At 37.0% G+C, this 19,417-nt stretch overlaps 1 protein-coding gene across 2 annotated transcripts in view; it reads left to right on the top strand.

Annotated features, from left to right (window-relative positions):
• Nup58 (nuclear pore complex protein Nup58) overlaps positions 1-19,417 on the top strand; it is a 177,716-nt gene that overhangs the window by 111,806 nt on the left and 46,493 nt on the right. The gene's annotated exons all lie outside the window — the stretch shown is intronic.

Here is a 19,417-nt window from a genome sequence, read left to right as displayed (position 1 = left end):
CATTATTCATAATATAGGAAAACGTCTTGCTGCAACTAATTTTAGGCAGATCTAATGTTACTGATGTAAAAGTGTAATGCATAATGCCAAGCATAAAATTCTGCAGCAAAAACCTTTAAAATAAAATAAACTTCTGCACCAACAACATAAAACTAAATATATGAACCTGAAAATAAACCATAAGTTTGGTGAACTATAGCCATTGCTGATGCACCAGTAAATATTTAAACAATAAAACAGCATCAGTATCCACTCAACATTGTCTGTTTCAAGAGGTCCTGGTTAATATTATATAAGGAAACTGGATAAATTCTTAATCCTCTAGCTGATATAAAAAAAAAAAAAATTATAACAATAGCTGGCACATGGAGCCTTTACTTCACCAGTTAGTTTTGGAGGAGAATAAAGGGAAGAAGTAGTCAAAAATTGAAATTTTAAAATCTTATTCTTAAATATCTGTCTGCATTCACTTTCTTTTTCTCATTCGCTAACTGTTTTACTTCTAAAATACTCTCTTTTTTTTTTTTTTTTTGGCTGCAACTTTGAGTTTGTCATTGTGCACTTTATTTTCTTATCTCACTAAAATAGATGTATGGCTGCAACTTTCAGTGTGTTGTCATGGTTGTAGGACTACACCTGAGCAGCAAATGAAATCCAATAAAAAGACTCCACCTCTGATACACTAATTGCCATAAATATCTTCCCAAAGGGTAAAATGAATAATTAATAGAAATATGAGAAATCATGCAAATGGCAATCATGGTAGCCAAATATACATTTTATTGCATTTACATGTACAAACTGAAATGACAAATTAACGTAATGGTATTATGTATTAAGAATCTGCAAATAAAGGAACCACTAGGTGGCAGTGATCACAGTGTGCTGAAGTGGGATTTACTCAAAGAGGTAACAACCATCAGGGGTAAAGGGAAGGGTTATTGCTTTCATAAAGGCGACTACAATGGTCTGAGACAGTATTTAAATTCTATACAGTGGGACCAACTGAAGATGTTACCAACAGCAAATTCAAAATGGGAAGCATTCAGAGAACTTATCTTGGAAGCTACTAGGCTTTACATACCAACTAAGAAATATTGTTCAAGGTTTAGGCCTAAATGGATGCCAGATGAACTAATGAGACATATGGCAGAAAAGAAAAATGCATGGGATACATATAAATTAATGGGTGACATGGAAGCCTATGATAGATATAAGCTGGTCTGTAACCAAGTCACAAAGGAGGTTAGGCAGGCAAAGGCAGATTACGAGAAATCTTTGGCAAGGGATGCAAAGAAAAACAGCAAAGAGTTCTTTACTTATGTAAACTCTAGAAGGAAAGGGATGAATCAGATTTGGTCCACTTGATATCGATGGGTCAACTGTTGATGATCCTGCTCAGGTAGCTAACAAACTAAATTAATATTTTGCATCCACATTCACACGTGAGGAGTTATTCAGCGAGGGGAATGCTAGAGGTGTATTCAACTCTGGTAGTAAGCTAGAGAATCTTGTAATAACTGAGAGTAAAGTGGAGGAGAAATTGTTGAAGATAAACACAAGAAAGGCACCTGGGATGGATGGGATCTGTCCAGTTATATTAAAGGAGGCATGCATGCTTTTCTATGAAAAATGTAGAGGTATACGGAGTAAGTCTAACCTTTTCTATGTAAAAGACACACCTGTCGAAGCGCACTGGTCGATATCTAATCAGGAAATGATTAGATATCGACTATGTGTAATATTTACCTGTGCATTTGTAGTGCGCAGCATTCTCAAGGTCAAATAAATATCACGGTCTAATCTCCAGAACAGTGTACACCCTCCAACATGGCGGCAAGCAAAACAGTGTGAAAGCAATGATTGACAAGTTGACTCCCATATTTTGACAAACAGATGGGAACAAAGCAGTGATTGGCAGATGCCATTGTTTCCCCCACCCATCCTAAGTTGATAATATGCCTCGGGAACTCATTTTTCCATTTTGAAACAGCGGGATGGAGGGATAAACACCCTACCTAAGCTAAGCCCCCTCCTCCTCGGCAACAAAACAATCAGAAAAGGGAGGTTCCTTCACCTGTCAATTATCACTGTCTTCCTCGCTTTCATCAAAGTACCTGACAGTGTATACTATGCTGGACTTCAGTCCAGGATAGTATACACTGGTAGGTACTTCATCATCAATAATGTAATTATTTACCTGCGTTTACATAGGTCACTTAAGAAAAGGTGTTTTGCTTCGGGTTCCATAATATGTGAGGAATATTGCTGCATCCGAAAGAGCAGAACTAAAATATTTACAAAATACTAAACCACAATATTTACAAATATACAATATTCATTAATATACAAAAAACGTTACAATGGAACATCAAATGTTAGACAAAGAATCACGTGCATGAGGTTCGTGAACGTTATGGAGGCGGTTGTCAATAATTAATTGTATTAATTGATTTCATTTGTGGTGACATAATTGCCTCGCCTTCTTCTCCCATTGACTCAAATAAATATCACCAGGAGGAAAACTTTTTTAATGTATAGATAGATTTGACAAGAAATAAAATCACATCAATCATTTGAAATCTGATTGAAAAAGGAGCAGAAATTATCAAAACATTAACTCTGAACATTAATCTCTTCTCATATTCAGTACTGATAAATGGATACAAGAGAACATTTAATTTGGAAAGAAAATAATTGTTCAAACAAAATTTTTAATATAATTTAATAATACCAAGTAAGGCAGATATTTCCAGATAATATAAAAAATCACAGAAAATAATGGCAATAAACCTTTAAGAACAGAAGAAACAAACATGAATTACAGGTGAAATATTATTAGTTACTCAGATAATGGACGTAAGGAATTAATGTATCAAAATAATTTTACTTTGAAAATCGATCATGAAATCTTAAAAACAACATAGATTACATAGGTAATTTGAAATTAATTATTTAATTTTAAAAATAAAATGTCCTCCATTAACCTTGAGCCTAAACAACTCTTATCAGTCAAAATTGTGAGAGAGGTTACCAAAAAAAAGATGACAATTCATTTTACATTTCATCCATGTGTAGTAAAAAATCAGTCATTGTGAGCTGCTCTGACTGCAGCACTTCAGATGCTACCCTAATGGGTTCCAAAACTTCTACAATATTTTCAATCTTTTACCACATGCTGGCTGACAAATGCAATTGCTTTATGGATACAGATAAATCAGTGCAAAATTGTTTTAGCTCCACAAGACCTTGTAACATATTAACAGTGGAATTCCATCTGATCTTGCAGCTTTTTCAACACTCCTTGTGCTTTAGCCAAGAGAAGTTTTAATTCATCATGTTTCAGAACATCTTTAACAGCCAACTGCAAAGAATGTGCAGCACAACGAACAGATACCATAATACCCTGAACACGTAGATCATGGAAATTTTCCTTACATACATTTGTATCACTAAAGTCTATAGTCTCAAATTCTTCGACATCTTCAGTATCATTATTTTCCAGATTGTTTCTGAGCAAGTAATTTGAATGACCTTATCATATTAGCCCCTTTGTCCTTTGTTAAAGAATACACTTGTTCTAGTTTAATTTTGAATTCTTTTAAGACAATTGAAACTATTTTGCATAAATTACTGCTCGTAGCCTGATCATTCAGTTCTTGCATCGCAAGTGTTTTTAGAACAATCGTTATAATCAAAAAATTGTACATTTATTCCCAAAATTGACCTCTCAGATCAAGTTTGCAGTATCTATTTTCAAAGAAATTAATCTGCCCTTCAAAACAGCTGTAAGTTCTTTACACGAATGATTAGCTCGTCTGATTATCTCATCTTGAATATTTTGACGATTTATCTGAAGTTTACTACCAAGTCCCATAACAATTGGATCCAGTAATTTTTTTGGAATCCTGAATCTTAAAGCAGAGAAAATGGTCTACCATTTACAGTCACTGATTCCAAGCATGCATCTTTAACTATTTCTGCAGATATTTCAACCGATACGGTTTTTCTAACACTAGATGTAACAAATTTCGTAATGGTAGGTAGCTGTGGAGACTATTTTTGCTTTCTTTTTTAAAAAATCCTCATAATCAGTGACATGTTTTCTTTTTAAATGTCTCAGTAAGTTTTTGTTGAGTTTTTGAACTCAACAAAACTCAACTCATTTAAGTTTTTGAATGCTTTCCCTTCGAGTCCATTTTACAAACAGTACATTTACTCTTGTCCGTGTCACTATTAAATGAAATTTTTCGCGGGCAAGATGCTCTTTTCCGTTGTCATTCATTGTTATCTGAGAGAGGGAAAAACAGAAATAAATATTTATTTTTAAATTGTTACAGAAATAATATTTAAGAGACATACACTAACAAGTTGTAACAACTCAGTAAAGGTGAAGTATGCCAATCAAAAACTACCAAAGTATTAGCATTAGCATTAGTAGAGACATATGATGCAAGAAAGCAAGCTTATGCAGCATCAGCCAAAGAAAAAAAAAAAAACACAGTTCCATTTCACCCCTCCCTTCGTTCGAAATACCTGTCCAGCTGAGCCTTAAATTTATTTAGGCTATCCACTTCCACGACAAGGGATGGAAGTCTGTCCCACCAACCAACCACCCGGTGGCTAAAGGCATATTTCTGCACATCTATCCTACATCTATCTTTCCTCAATTTGAATTTATGCCCTCTCAGGTGATTATTCTGAGCAAGAGGCAGAATCCCATCAGCATTGAGCATGCTCAAACCATTCAAGGCTTTATACACCTCTATCAGATCACCTAGTCTCCGGACACTGTAATTTGCAAAACTTAAGCCCTTCTTTGTAAGAGCAACCCTTTGTTCCATTCACTAATCTTGTTGCCCTTCTCTGTACTCGTTCCAGCAGCTCTACATCCTTCTTGAAATGAGGCCTCCAGACCTGTATACAGTACTCAAGGTGTGTCCTGACCATTGCCTTATACAAGGGAATAATCACCTCCTTATCCCTGCTAGAAAAATTCCTGTATATCATTGATAAGACACCATGAGCTACTCTTGCAGCCCGTCTGCACTGCTCAGAGAACTTCATGTCTGCCTGCACAATTACCCCCAGGTCCTTTTCATTCTCTACCACTGTCAGTGTAGTACCACAGAGTTGATACGTTGCTCTAGGGTTGCTGTTTCCCATATGTAGTACTTTACATTTGTCAATGTTAAAGTATGTACATAAAATGAACAAAAACATTATCATTAAATTACTTAGAATATCCTTTTTCTTAAATATTACATAGCACTTAACAGTAAATAAGGGTGTGTAACCTTTGATTAGCAGCAGGGCTACATTTCTTTTCTGAGCTTACCTGCCACAAAAAAGTAATAAATACACAGATTCCTTCACACCTACTATTTTTTAGGTAAAGATTACAATAAAATAATACATATACACTTAGCAAAGATGCTTCCTTTGGGAATCCTTCCTCCAAGATGTCCATGCGTAATTTAATATCACAGCCGAAGTGCACTCTGCCAGAGCTGAAACAGGAATGATGAACCCTTGGAACAAAACTTCAGAAATGAAACATGCTAATCGTCTTAAAGAAAAACGCTAACGAGTAATTCTCAGTACTATGTCCTTTCACTTGCTTATTGCTGATTTGATCGGTATAAGTGTTCTGCTGTATCAAGAGTGTCTCTTCCCATGCGTCCCACTGCAGAGCTTCTATTCAAATAGCTCAGCAAGGACACTGTGGTTCCACAAGGTCCCCGTAAAAAGTTTACCTAAACTGTTTCAATAGAAATCAAAACAGATTTCTCTTGATGATTCACATCTGAATCTGTATCCTTGACATATCACTGTTATACTTAAGTCACTGCTGACTCCCTGATTTTTTTTGGAACAGTAATCTGTTGTGGGGATATCATTCCGTTTTCTTAGCAGTGGAATTTCATCTATCAATGTGCCATGTTTCAATTCCTACATTTCCTGAAACTCAGAAATAAGCAATCAGTACCATGATCAGCTGTGAGTGAACTTAAATAAATAAATATATATATATATATATTTATTTATTTAAGTTGTATCAAAAAGTTGTATGTATATATTGAATTAAATATGCATAAATGGATGTGATAGTTATACAAAAAGTGCCAGCAACTAGCAGGGTGAGGAAAGTAGAAAAAGAAGTGTAGTAGATTTATGAAAGGTGAAAGAATGTTAAAATCCTAGAGGTAATGATAAATTAAGAAAAATTATAGGCTGAATTACCAAGCCAATATAAAGTGGGGGAACTGTAAAGGAAAATTAGTACATCAAAATAATAATGCAAATAAAATTAAAATAAAAATGAAAATGTTATAGCTGTCATCAGATATGTGGGGAATATATTTACAAAGTAGGTAATATAGGTAATGCAAATATGCATGATCTGATGTCAGCAGAAATAATTATTGAAACATCATCAGGTATTTCATCAGGGGACTACACCTGACCATGTATCAGGAACTGCTTTTCTAAACTTGTCCATGTAGTAGAAGAAAAGTTAATGGCCAAAACAAGTCATGATAAAGAAATTGGCACTTTCTAATACAGTATGCATAAAGTAGTCCCAATGCAGTGTAATTTATTGAGGTATAAATAATTTAGTTAAAAATAACTGACTATTGTGTTCAAATAGAAAAATGTCAAAATGAATATGTAGAATTTTTTGTAGGATTTAATTTTGTGTAGATAAGAAATCAATTTAGAACAAGCAAATGGTATAAGGGTGAGGTCTAAAATTGAGGAAGGGGAAGGAAAAAAGGAGTATTTTAAATAAATAAAGAAGAAAAATAGCGATAAAAGTAGGATAGTAGGAACGTTTGTTTCACCCTCATATTGCACTAATAGTTCAACAAACGGGAAGAAATTAGAAATAGACAGCAGAAAGGTAAAAAGCATAGAAAAAGTAATTAAACGACACTAAGCTTTCTGGGGTTGTGAGGCCCACCCTTTTAGGTATTAGCACCTATTAGGGTGCTAATACCAAAAGCTTGTATAGAGATATATGTGTCAAACATGCCGATAAACCGAAAGTAAAATAAGAAAGTGAACATGTACGATACCTGGAATATTACAAGTAATGTGAAGTGAAAACCAGTCTGGCGGGGAAAAAGGCAGGAGATGAAGGCATCAATTCAGTAGAGTAGCTGAATGCAATTTCAACCAAGTGAACAATATATTTACATGATAGAGCAATTTATAGCATCAAAGCGGACTTAATAGTAAGCAGCGTGGAAACTCAAAAAAGCAGGAATGTAGTGACCTCTATAGTCATATTTAGAATACAAGTGCATGGAGATAATTTATAATAAGTGTTGAAAAAAGTGATAGACATGATTGGAATAGTGTATGACTTTAAATTTAATAGTCATACACAATTAAACATTATCATTAATGTGTCAAAAACCATATACACATAGACCAAAAGATAGGGTTACGTTATAATAAGCTGAATATTAAACGTATCAGAGAAAGAAAATAAGAATCATAAATATTTTAAGATATAAATAAATTGATAATCTATTCAAATTTGCATGCAGGTACATCCAAGGAAAAATAATTGGTTTAAGTCGATGGAAAAGTAACATGGTGACTTGAGATCCTAAAATGGTGTAGCAAAGGATCCAATATTAAAAGAACATGCAATAGGCCCATGAGTATGAAATGATTCCAAAGAAACATTTAAAGTATAGAAGATAATAATTCAGTGTATATAAAATATACAAATCCAAGGTAGTATTAGGTGTGTATTTTCTGTGAAAATAGAAGTACAGTGGTACCTCAGTATACGTCCTTAATCTGTTCCAGATCCTTGGACTTATACCAAACAGGACGTATACCAAACGAATTTTTCCCATAAGAAATAAAGGGAAAATGATTAATCCGTTCCCATGAAAAAAAATCCTATTGTTATTGGCATATTATACAATGTCCCTGATCTTTGTTTGGTAATCGATTTCACCCCATTCGCAACACTAGCAGATTTAATAACGTCTTTGTTTTTCACAATCGTAGATACCGTCGTTCTCGGCATACTGTATGCAGCAGCCAAGTCCCGGATGCGCATGCCACCTTCATACTTATCAACAATCTCATTTTTCACCTCCGTGATGATCCTGCCCCATTTTCTTTGTTGCTTGGCTCTTCTCATTAACCTTCTTAGAACTTGTGGTTAATGAATTTACAAAACATTTACGCGAAAAAACACAAAATCACGTGAAAATTCACCGAGTTATAGCGCAGGCTGTTCACTGAATGGTAGAAACTGTCGTACTGACACCCGTGGGCAGTCATGGCAGAGATGCCTGATCTTACCCCCCTCTCCAAAAATCGAATTCAGTCGATCGATGACGTAAGTGCGCACTGTGCGCGCATACGTCCTCGATCGGTTTTATTCGGAAAGCCGCGTGAGGACACGTGCACGTACTTTGCTAGCGTCTGTCCTTGGTCGGCTTTTATTCGGTTTTTGGAGAGGGGGGTAAGATCTGGCATCTGAGTCATGGCTTTGTCTTGAGAGAGGTAAACAAGGGTAGCGTGTGGTGTCATGACTCATTTTGAAGCACGCGAGTCGTATCCCAAACAAATGTCGTATACCAAACAAAATTTTTCGCGTCCAAACGGGACGTATATCAAGTTGGACCTATTCCAAAGCGGACGTATACCGAGGTACCACTGTAAATGCAACCAAGGAAAAAGAATATTTCCACAGAAAATACACACCTAATACCACCTGTGGATTTGTATATTTTATATACACTGAATTATTATCTTCTATACTTTTTAATTAAAAATTAATGTGCTCCGAAGTCAGACACATACATATTGATTCTATCCAGTACTGACTAACTGTATTTGAAATCTTTTAATATAACTGAATAACTATTTATGTGAAGCTGTATGAATAAATATTAAAAGTGTACAATTAAAATTTTAAAACACATACAATTGTTAAAATATAATATTACTCTACACTTAAAATATTGGAGATCTACAATATGAAATGATAGCTTTCAACACAGTTTTTCATTCTGCTCCTCTCTCTCTCTCTCTCTCTCTCTCACACACACACACACACACACACACACACACACACACACACACACACACACACACACACACACACACACACACACACACTATCATTCTGTTTTTGTTGACACATACTATCTATATCTGTGTAATTTTTTCCAGTATATCTATTGAACCATTCCCCCCCACCTCCAACTTTCCAGTGGACTTTGTTGAAATGCACTATGCCAATTGAAAGACAGTGAGTACAAGTACCCCATTTCTGTTCATAACTGATAAAAATTAGGTGACTCTAGCCCCTGCACCCTTAAACCCCCATAACACCCACACACACACACACACACACACACACACACCCTGATAATTTAATGGTCATTTTCGTAACTGATAATTGATCTGGGGGTGGGATGGGTGTGATCCCTCTGTCATACATGTTTGGCAGTGAAGTTCATGGGGTTTCCTAGCTGGTTCTCAAATCATCTCAGCTTCATTAGTACAGCTTTCATCACAATCTAAAAATTAGTTCTATAAATGGCTCTACTTCTAAACATTTCAGGAGTGGAGGGAATTTAATCATGGGCCTTTTGTTTCCTGTCTGGCATTTGCCCACAACAACTATTTCACTGTTTTTTTGATATTCTTGCTATCCTTTGTGACACTTCAGGGTAAAATGGAATGCAAGCCATACTAGCAGTAGTAGCATTAGCTGGATGTTCTCATTGTCCAGAGCTCTGTCCAGCCAAGGCTTCATACTTACCTAGGATGCCTTCTGGGAAATCATATTAGCATTAGCATTAGTAGAGGCATATGATGCAAGAAAGCAAGCTTATTCAGCATCAGCCAAAAAAAAAAAAAAAAAACTCCACTCCCATTTCACCCCTCCGTTCGTTCGAAATACCTGTCCAGTTGAGCTTTAAATTTGTTTAGGCTATCAACTTCAACAACAAGTGATGGAAGTCGGTTCCACCAACCAACCACCCGCTGGCCAAAGGCAAATTTCCGCACATCTGTCCGACATCCGTCCTTCCTCAATTTGAATTTATGCCCTCGGAGGTGATTATTCTGAGCAAGATGAAGAATCCCATTGGCATTGAGCATGCTCAAACCATTCAAAGCCTTATACACCTCTATCAGATCACCTCGCCGGTGCCTAGTTTCCAGACTCTGTAATTTGCAAAACTTAAGCCTTTCTTCGTAAGAGCAACCCTTTGTTCCATTCACTAATCTTGTTGCCCTTCTCTGTACCCGTTCCAGAAGCTCTACATCCTTCTTGAAATGAGGCCTCCAGACCTGTATACAGTACTCAAGATGTGGCCTAACCATTGCCTTATACAAGGGAATAATCACCTCCTTATCCCTGCTAGAAAAATTCCTGTATATCATTGACAAGACACCCTGAGCTACTCTTGCAGCTCGTCTGCACTGCTCAGAGAACTTCATATCTGCCTGCACAATTACCCCCAGGTCCTTTTCATTCTCCACCACTGTCAGTGTAGTACCGCAGAGTTGATACGTTGCTCTGGGGTTACTGTTTCCCATATGTAGTACTTTACATTTGTCAATGTTAAACTTCATTTGCCACCTCTCAGCCCATCTGTTCAACCTTTCCAGATCCTGTTGCAGCAGCATAGCGTCAGTAGTGTCCTTAACGACCCTGCCAACCTTTGTATCATCTGCAAACTTGGACATTAAACTTGATATCCCATCATCAATATCATTCATAAACACCGAAAACAACAACGGACCCAACACTGAACCTTGAGGAACTCCACTAATAACATTAGTCCACGTTGAGCAGTGTCCATTGATTACCACTCTCTGTCTTCTGCCACTCAACCATCCCCTTATCTATAGCAGCAATTTGCCTCCAATGCCACACTGCTCCAATTTGTGCAGCAGTCTTCCATGTGCAACAGTATCAAAAGCCTTTCTAAGATCCAAATATATAATATCAAAGTTATTCCCTGCATCCAGTTCTTTTGTGACTACATCATAGTATCCAATCAAATTGGTCAGGCAAGACCTGCCCTTAACAAAACCATGCTGCGTCTGAGCTATAACTGAATTCTTGTCTAGCTGTTCCTGCAGTGCTTCTTTAACCAGTGCCTCCATTAATTTACCTGGAACAGAAGTTAAACTAACAGGTCTATAATTACTTGTGTCAGCCTTTGATCCTCCTTTGTGAATTGGGGTTACATTTGCACATCTCCAGTCTATGGGTACCTCCCCTGAGTCCAAAGAAGCTCTCATAATTATGGGTAGGGGTTTGCATACTTCCTTTGCTGCCTCCTTTAATATAACTGGATAGATCCCATCCACCCCAGTTGCCTTTTTTATGTTTATCCTCAACAATCTCTCCTCCACTTTCCTCTCAGTTATTACAAAATCATCCAGCTCACTGCCAATGTTTACTTTACCTACATCATTCTCCTTCCTGAATAACTCCTCATGCGTGAATGTAGATGCAAAATACTCATTTAGATTGTTAGCCACCTGAGCAGGATCCTCAACTGTTGAACCATCAATATCCAGTGGACCAATCTGATTCATCCCTTTCCTTCTCGAGTTCAAATATGTAAAGAACTCTTTTCTGTTCTTCTTTGCATCCTTTGCCAAGGATTTTTCGTAGTCTGCCTTTGCCTGCCTAATCTCCTTTGTGACTTGGTTACAGACCAACTTGTATCTATCATAGGCTTCTGTGTCATGTGTTAATTTGTAAGTATCCCATGCATTTTTCTTCTCTGCCACATGTCTCATTAGTTCATCTGACAACCATTTAGGCCTAAACCTTGAACAATATTTCTTAGTTGGTATGTAAAGCCTGGTAGCCTCCAAGATTAGTTCCTTGAATGCTTCCCATTTTGAGTTTGCTGTTGGTAACATCATCAGTTCGTCCCACTGTATAGAATTTAAATACTGTCTCAGACCATCATAGTCGCCTTTACGAAAACAAAAACCCTTCCCTTTACCTCTGATGGTAGTTACCTCCTTGAGTAAATCCCACTTCAACACACTGTGATCGCTGCCACCTAGTGGTTCATTTATCTGCAGATTCTTAATGCATGAAGAATCACTACTGATAATCAGATCAAGAGTATTGCTCCCTCTTGTTGCCTCACGAACATGCTGATGTAGAAAACAATCATCCAATAAATCCACAAAAGCCTTGCTAGTGTGCGAGTGACCAACCCACAAATTCCAGTCAATATCTGGGAAATTAAAATCCCCCATTATAAGACTCTCTGATTTACTGGCCCACTCTATTTCTCTGTACAATATCTTATTATACTCATCAGAGTCATTAGGCCTATAGCACACTCCTACTCTCAATTTTGATTTCCCTATGCTTATGTCACACCAAACTGACTCGATACTGCCCTGTCCATCGATGTCGACTGGCTTCACTTCCTTGGACTTTGTTTCTTAATTAATAGCATAACCCCTCCTGTCCTGTCTATCCTTTCTATACACATTGTATTCCCCAAATTCCAGTTCCGCATTACTTATATCTGTGTGACACCACGTCTCTGATATCCCAACAATATCTGCCTTTGATGTTTTGAGCAATACCTCAAATTCATCAAATTTATTTACCAAACTCCTAGCATTGGTGTACACGCAGGTATACATGCACCTGTTTCTATTCTTAGCTACCCTAACACAACCCATGTGTTTACTTATACCGCAATGACTACCAGCAGTCTCTGAAATATCCTGCATCTTGTTTTTCAGGTTCCTGCTCATTTCAATAGAAGCAGTGCAAGAATCACTTCCACCTCTGCCAGTGGCTACTGATAATCTATTAGTCCTTGTATCCCCCCCAACTAGCAGTTTTCCGACCCACCTAACACTGCCTCGACAGCATCAGCAAAAATTCTTGCACCCTTTCTATTTAAGTGTATCCCATCCCTGTAGAAGCAATCTCTCCTGTTAACAAGTACAGTCCAGGCTGAAAAAAATTCTACCCCTTGAGCCTTGCACAATCCCTCCAGGGCCGAATTGATCGACAAGGCTCTCATCATATACTCCCTCCTATCGTGTCTGGGCAGAATTGCAGACACTTTCAAGTTCAACCCTAATTCACGGCTTTTTTTCAACAGTGACCTGTACTTGCTAAGTAATTCCGCCGGTCTCCTACTCTTAATATCATTAGTGCCAACATGTACAACTATATCACCTTTTGTGCCCTTAAAAGATGATATCCGCTCTACAACGTCATCAACCTTTGCCCCTGGCAGACATACCCTGGTCCTATTCCACCTATCCTTTTTACAAAGCATGTTCCCCGTTTCCCTGACAATAGAGTCACCAACAACTACTAGTTCCTGTGGGACCAGCGCATTCTGCCCAGGGGGCTGCCTCTGTGTTGCCTGATGACCAAGTGCAAGCTCTGGCGTTGATGTGGGCAGCTGAGAGCTTGATGGGCCCCTCAATTTATTTCCTTCGAGGGCATCCACCCTGTCCTTCAAGCTCTCATAAAGGCCCATAACAACGCTGAGTTGTCGCCTGATTTCCTTGCACTCCTTACATCGTGCACACACAAAGACATCCCCCTTGGCAGTATCATGTCCCGTACCCGACTGCTCCGCAAACATCAAGCAAACAGTGCATTTTAAAAGACTGTGATTCAGAGGGCAACTGCCCCCCACAGTTTTCCCCTGAACCACAGCACTTCCATTAGCTTGAGCCTTTTGCTTTGCTGCTCTGGTCAGAGTCATGATTCCGATTTAATTCAATAAAATTCAAAACAAAAATTAAATCCTTAAGTTATATCCCAAAATAGTTATGTTATATATATTTTTTCGGTATCTAGTGTTTTAGCATTAGCATTAGCATTAGCATTAGTAGAGGCATTTGATGCAAGAAAGCAAGCTTATGCAGCATCAGCCAAAAAAAAAAAAAAAAAACCCACTTCCACTTCACCCCTCTGTTCGTTCAAAATACCTGTCCAAGTTCAACCCTAATTCACGGCTTTTTTTCAACAGTGACCTGTACTTGCTAAGTAATTCCGCCGGTCTCCTACTCTTAATATCATTAGTGCCAACACTAATGAACAATATGTTCAGAAACCTCTTTGTATTCTATTTATTTCCCATTTTCTATCATCTCTCTTGCTACAGTGTGACCAGTCCCTAGCCATTAAAACCTGCACTCTGCCTGCTGTTTTTGTGTGGCGGAGCATGGCTTATGAAATAACCTCTAAATTAATCTGCATATATTGACTTCCGGTATAGAGTGGTGTATAAGACAGTTCTATCTGTTTATCTTAACATTCAGAAGTGGTAAGAAAAATGGCAAGAAAGTTGATGGAGATTGGCAAATAGAGTAAAAGAAGACCTCTGAGCACATGGTTTCCCATAGTGGATCCTAGGTAAGTATGATCTCTTGGCTTAGAACTTTGGACAAAGCGAATGTCCAGTTAATAATGCCAGTGTGGTTTACATCCCATTTTACCCTAGTGTCACAAAAGATAACAAGAATATTAGAACAGCATAATATTCATTGCAAGCAAATGCTGGGCAGGAAACTACAGACTGTACTTCCCCCAATCATTAAATCCCTCACACTCCTGAAATGTTCATAATAAAATCTGTTATTTAGATTGTGATGCAAAGTTATATTGACTAAACCAATAAGTGTCTTCAAAGGATCGACTGGGAAACCATGTGAACAGCATAAAAAAACAGATCTCAGTTTTGCTCTTGCTGAATATGTTTGACAGAGGGGGGGTCACCATATGAATCCCCACTCAGCACATCTATATCAGTTATGAAAATGACCAGCAACAAAGACACTAGCTTGAAAAAAATGCATATTTATTTTGAAAACAATTTGAAAACAGGGGAGGCAGACTTATTCACAGTCTTTGAATTGATGATGCTACATTCAGACTATAAATAAGGAAAGATATGACTAAACACTAAGCTTAATAGAGGTGTAAAACAAAAAAGGAAAACTCGAACAGGACACTAAATCACACTACACCATGATAATGCTAGGCTACACTTCCCATTTACTAGGGTGGAGAGTTTACCTCAGCCAGCATTAGTGATGAGCTCAAAACCTCTTGATTTTTTTGAAAAATATCATGTTTTTCGATTGTTTTGGTGCAAAACTTTTCAGTTTTTCTCCTGCTTGTAATTGCCAGATCTGATTTTTTGAAAGTCAAAAGTTTTCAGATATAGTAGTAATAACAGTAATAGTAATTGTGGCATATGATGCAAGAAAGCAAGCGTATGAGCTTATCTAGCATCAGCCCAAAAAAAAAAAAAAAAAAAATTCACACAACTATTCCCTCAATGTTTGTCCAGTTCCTCCTTAAATCTATTTAACCAATCAAATTCCATGACAGATGGAAGTTTGTTCCAGCAATTAACCACCCGCTGGCTAAAGGCAAATTTCCACACATCTATTCTACAGCTGTTGTCCCTCAATTTGAATTTACGCCCCCTTAGGTTCGTAATCTGAACAAGTGGAAGAATCCCATCAGAATTCAGTGTGCTCAACTGATTCAAGGCCTTATACACCTCAATCAGATCACCTTGCAAGTGCTTAGTCTCCAGCTGCTGCAGTTTGTAGAACTTAAGCCTCTCTTGGTAAGAGGATCCCTTCATTCCCCCTGACCGATCTTGTTGCCCTTCTACACTCAAGCAACTCTACATCTTTCCTAAAATGAGGCCTCCAGACCTGTATGCAGTATTCAAGGCATGGCTTAACGACCGCCTTATACAAAGGGATAATCACCTCCTTTTCCTTACTAGCAAAATTCCTGTATATGATTTGCAAAACCCCATGACCTGCTCTTGCAGCTTGTCTGCATTGTTCAGAAAACTTCGTATCTGACTGCACAATTACTCCCAGATCTTTTTCGTTTTCTACCACCCTAAGTGTAGTACCACAGTTGGCATGTTCCTCTGGGGTTACTTCTACAGTACTTTGCATTTGGTTACTTCTGCATTACTTTGCATTTGTCAATGTTAAACTTCAGTTGCCACGTCTCAGCCCATCTTCCCAAATTTTCTAGATCCTGTTGCAGTAGCACACTGCCATATCTGTCATTAACAACCCTGCCAACCTTTGTATCATCTACAAACTTCGACACTAAACCTGATATACCTTCATCAATATCATTGATAAATATACAAAACAACAGTGGACCCAACACCCAACCCTGTGGGACTCCACTAATAACATTAGTATACGAAGAGCAGCATCCACTGATTACCACCCTCTGTCTTCTTCTACTCAGCCACTATGTATGTAAATAGATGTAGAGGATTACTGCATCAGAAGCAAACATCAGCAACAGTAAATTTTAATAAAAAAAAAGGAAATAAAGCTTGTTAATTGCCATGAATAAGCATATTTATTGCCATGAATGAGCATATTTATTGCCAATCAGCCGGCATTTTTTTTTTTTTTTTTTATCTAGTTTGATTTTTGAAAATTGCATTCTAATGTTCAACAGCCAAGTCAAAATATGAGCACATAAATATTTAAATGTATCATGTTTAGTTCTCATTTTTAAAAACTTTAAAAATCTATGATAAAAAACTCGCTCGGCAAAGCCGACCATCATTGTAATATGCTGTCTGCAGCCCCAAATGTCTTTTGGAAACTCGCCTCCACACACATGTTGAAACCATGCCTCTATCAGGTAGTATAAACAAGCCAATGCATGTTCCAGAAGCTTTCTAAAGAGCTATATGATTTTATATATAATATTAACATGATAAATATGAGATGTAATCAGAAAATTCAGGGACTGGCTTTGTATCTCAAAATTGTGGCATCACATGAGTTGACTTTTCACAGTGTTTGGTGTCTCATCTAGACAGTGAAATATGAATCACCAATGCATTCACTCTGAGTTAATGTACATTGAATAGAAGATGTTTTGTGTGTTTCATTGCATTTTAAAATGAGTAATTTTACTGACCAGAAAATTTGCACCAATTTTTGTTTAAATTAGGGAAAGTGCAACAGAAACTCATGAAATGTTAAAAACAGCTTTCAGAGAAGGTGCTATGTGTTCAAAGGATGGTTGTCTGTTGAAGATGGTTATTTATGTTTATGACTGAACAGGAACAAATGATGTTCAACTATCTGTAGAGTTGCCAGTGAAGTTGGTATTTATGGGACATGTCAGTCAATTGTACTACAATTTCGGGAATGCGAGACATATCAGCGAAGTCTGTTCCTGTTCTTTGTGATCCCACTGAAAATTAGCAGTTTAGCACCATACTGCTAATTTGTGAAAATTAGCAGTTTGGTGCTAATAATTGGTGAAAATTAGCACCAAAGATTAGCAGTTTCTTACAAGCTAGGATTTTTATTAACGTGCTGCTGCTGCTGACCTCACTTTGTTTCTTCCATCATTACTGGTGATGAATTGTAAGTGTGTGGCTATGACTGTAAACAAGGGCCCAACCTTCTCAGTGGAAGACTGCTTTCTCGAAGGCCCAGAAAAACAAGATGGTCCCAATGAAATGTGGAGATCACGCTTGTTGTATTTTTGACTCACTGTGTGTTGTTTATAAATTTGACCCATCTGGTCAAACTGTGAACTAGGAATACAGAAAACAGTTTTACAGCAACTGTGCAACTAGGAAAAGGAATACAGAAAAACAGTTTTATAGCAACAGAAAATGGTTGGTGCTTTCCATTCAAGAATTCTACAGCTGAGGAAGTTATTCACAATGTGACACAGAAACCATCAGCAATTTCAAAAAAAAAAATCCTATCAGGAATGCTTTCAAAGAACTACTGGAATCTGTGTACAGTAAACCCCTGCTATTCGCGGTATCTGTATTCGCGTATTCGCGATCGCCGATTTAATATAAAATGAAACCTAAAAAAATGTGAATTTTAAAACGCCGTGAATATTTTCAGCCATAAAAAACATGGGCGTGGCTAAAATTATCTTTCCCGGTCAAAACAGCGCTCAGTGGGTGGGGGAGAGGGGTGAAAAAATCGGGAGCGTGGATGTTTCTCGCTAATCCTTGTTCAGTATGTGTTAGTCATGGAAGGTTTCGTCGTTTGATTTTAATTTATATGTTTATAAATTGAATAAATTTATCAATTTATAAATTGATATGCTTACAAAAATGATAACTCTACCGTTTTGCAGTGTAAAACAGACTTTTTCGAGTGCGTTAACGGAAGAAAGTGACTTTATTGTGGTCAAGTTCTTTCTAACCCCTACAAAAATATGGCTACGAATAAAAAGAGAAATGTGAAAATATCAAAGAAGGTGATGACACTAGCGAATAAAATTGAGTTATTAGACGAAATTTCTAATGGTGAAAGTGTCTCCTCAGTGGCAAAACATCATAAAATCAATGAGTCAACAGTACGATCAATCAGGAAATCGGAAGAAAAAATCTGCCGCAGTGTCCGTGAAACCGCGCTAATTGCTTCAAAAATTTGCTCTGTAACTCGTGATGTTAAATTAAAAAAAATGGAAAAGCTTTAAATCTGTGGATAGAAGACCGAATTCAAAATAAAATTCCGTTAAGTTCACTCATCATTCGTGAAAAGGCAAAACTCCTTTATCAACACTTTAGCGAAACTGGTGATAGCACTGGCGGGATGTTTTTTTTTGCTAGCAAAGGCGCAGATTTGAAAGATTTGTTTGAAATTTCTAATAAATATTACATTTAATATTAAATTGTTTCTTATTTTCATTTCGATGCCATATGCTTGCATTTCACTATGTACTGTCATGTACAGTCATATTATGAAGGTACATATAATATATACATAGACAAAATTTTAGACTAGTTTTTCTTATATATTTCATACTTTGGAACGGAACCCCTTTATTACTATGGGAGCCATAACTCAGTATTCGCGTTTTCGGTATTCGCGACATTTCTCAGGAACGTAATCCCCGCGAATAGCGAGGGTTTACTGTATACATTTTCAAAGAGGCTACTTTGAAGAAGATCCATCTGCAGAGCCGTTATGCTCCATTTCCTAAATGTTAGTTCATTCAATCCTTGAACATTTAGATCATACGTTGTATAATTATATTCTAGTTTAAAATGTTTATCAAATATAAAAAAATTCCAGTAATATGATTCAGAATGTTAGCCTTCCAGTTTACATTCTTTTCTGTGAGAAAAGAATAACTGTTTTCCTGGAATCCTTTAATTATGTAAAATGAAGGATACCTGTATTCACATGCAATTCTGATTCTTCCTTTAGTTTAAAGAAACTAAGTAAAGGACGATGGAAAATAGAATTTGGAAAAGTACTTGCAGTTATGCTTAATTGGGGGAAATTCTTTAATAATATTTTAACAATAATAAAACAGACAATTTACAGAAATTCTATGAAAAATAATTAATACGTAAAGAGAAATCATTTG

This window comes from Mastigoproctus giganteus, chromosome 1, assembly GCF_048544385.1.
Source record: "Mastigoproctus giganteus isolate SK-2022 chromosome 1, ASM4854438v1, whole genome shotgun sequence".
Classification (NCBI taxonomy): domain Eukaryota; kingdom Metazoa; phylum Arthropoda; class Arachnida; order Uropygi; family Thelyphonidae; genus Mastigoproctus; species Mastigoproctus giganteus.
The sequence above is the reverse complement of the archived record's forward strand: the minus strand, read 5'-3'. Positions and strand labels throughout refer to the sequence as shown.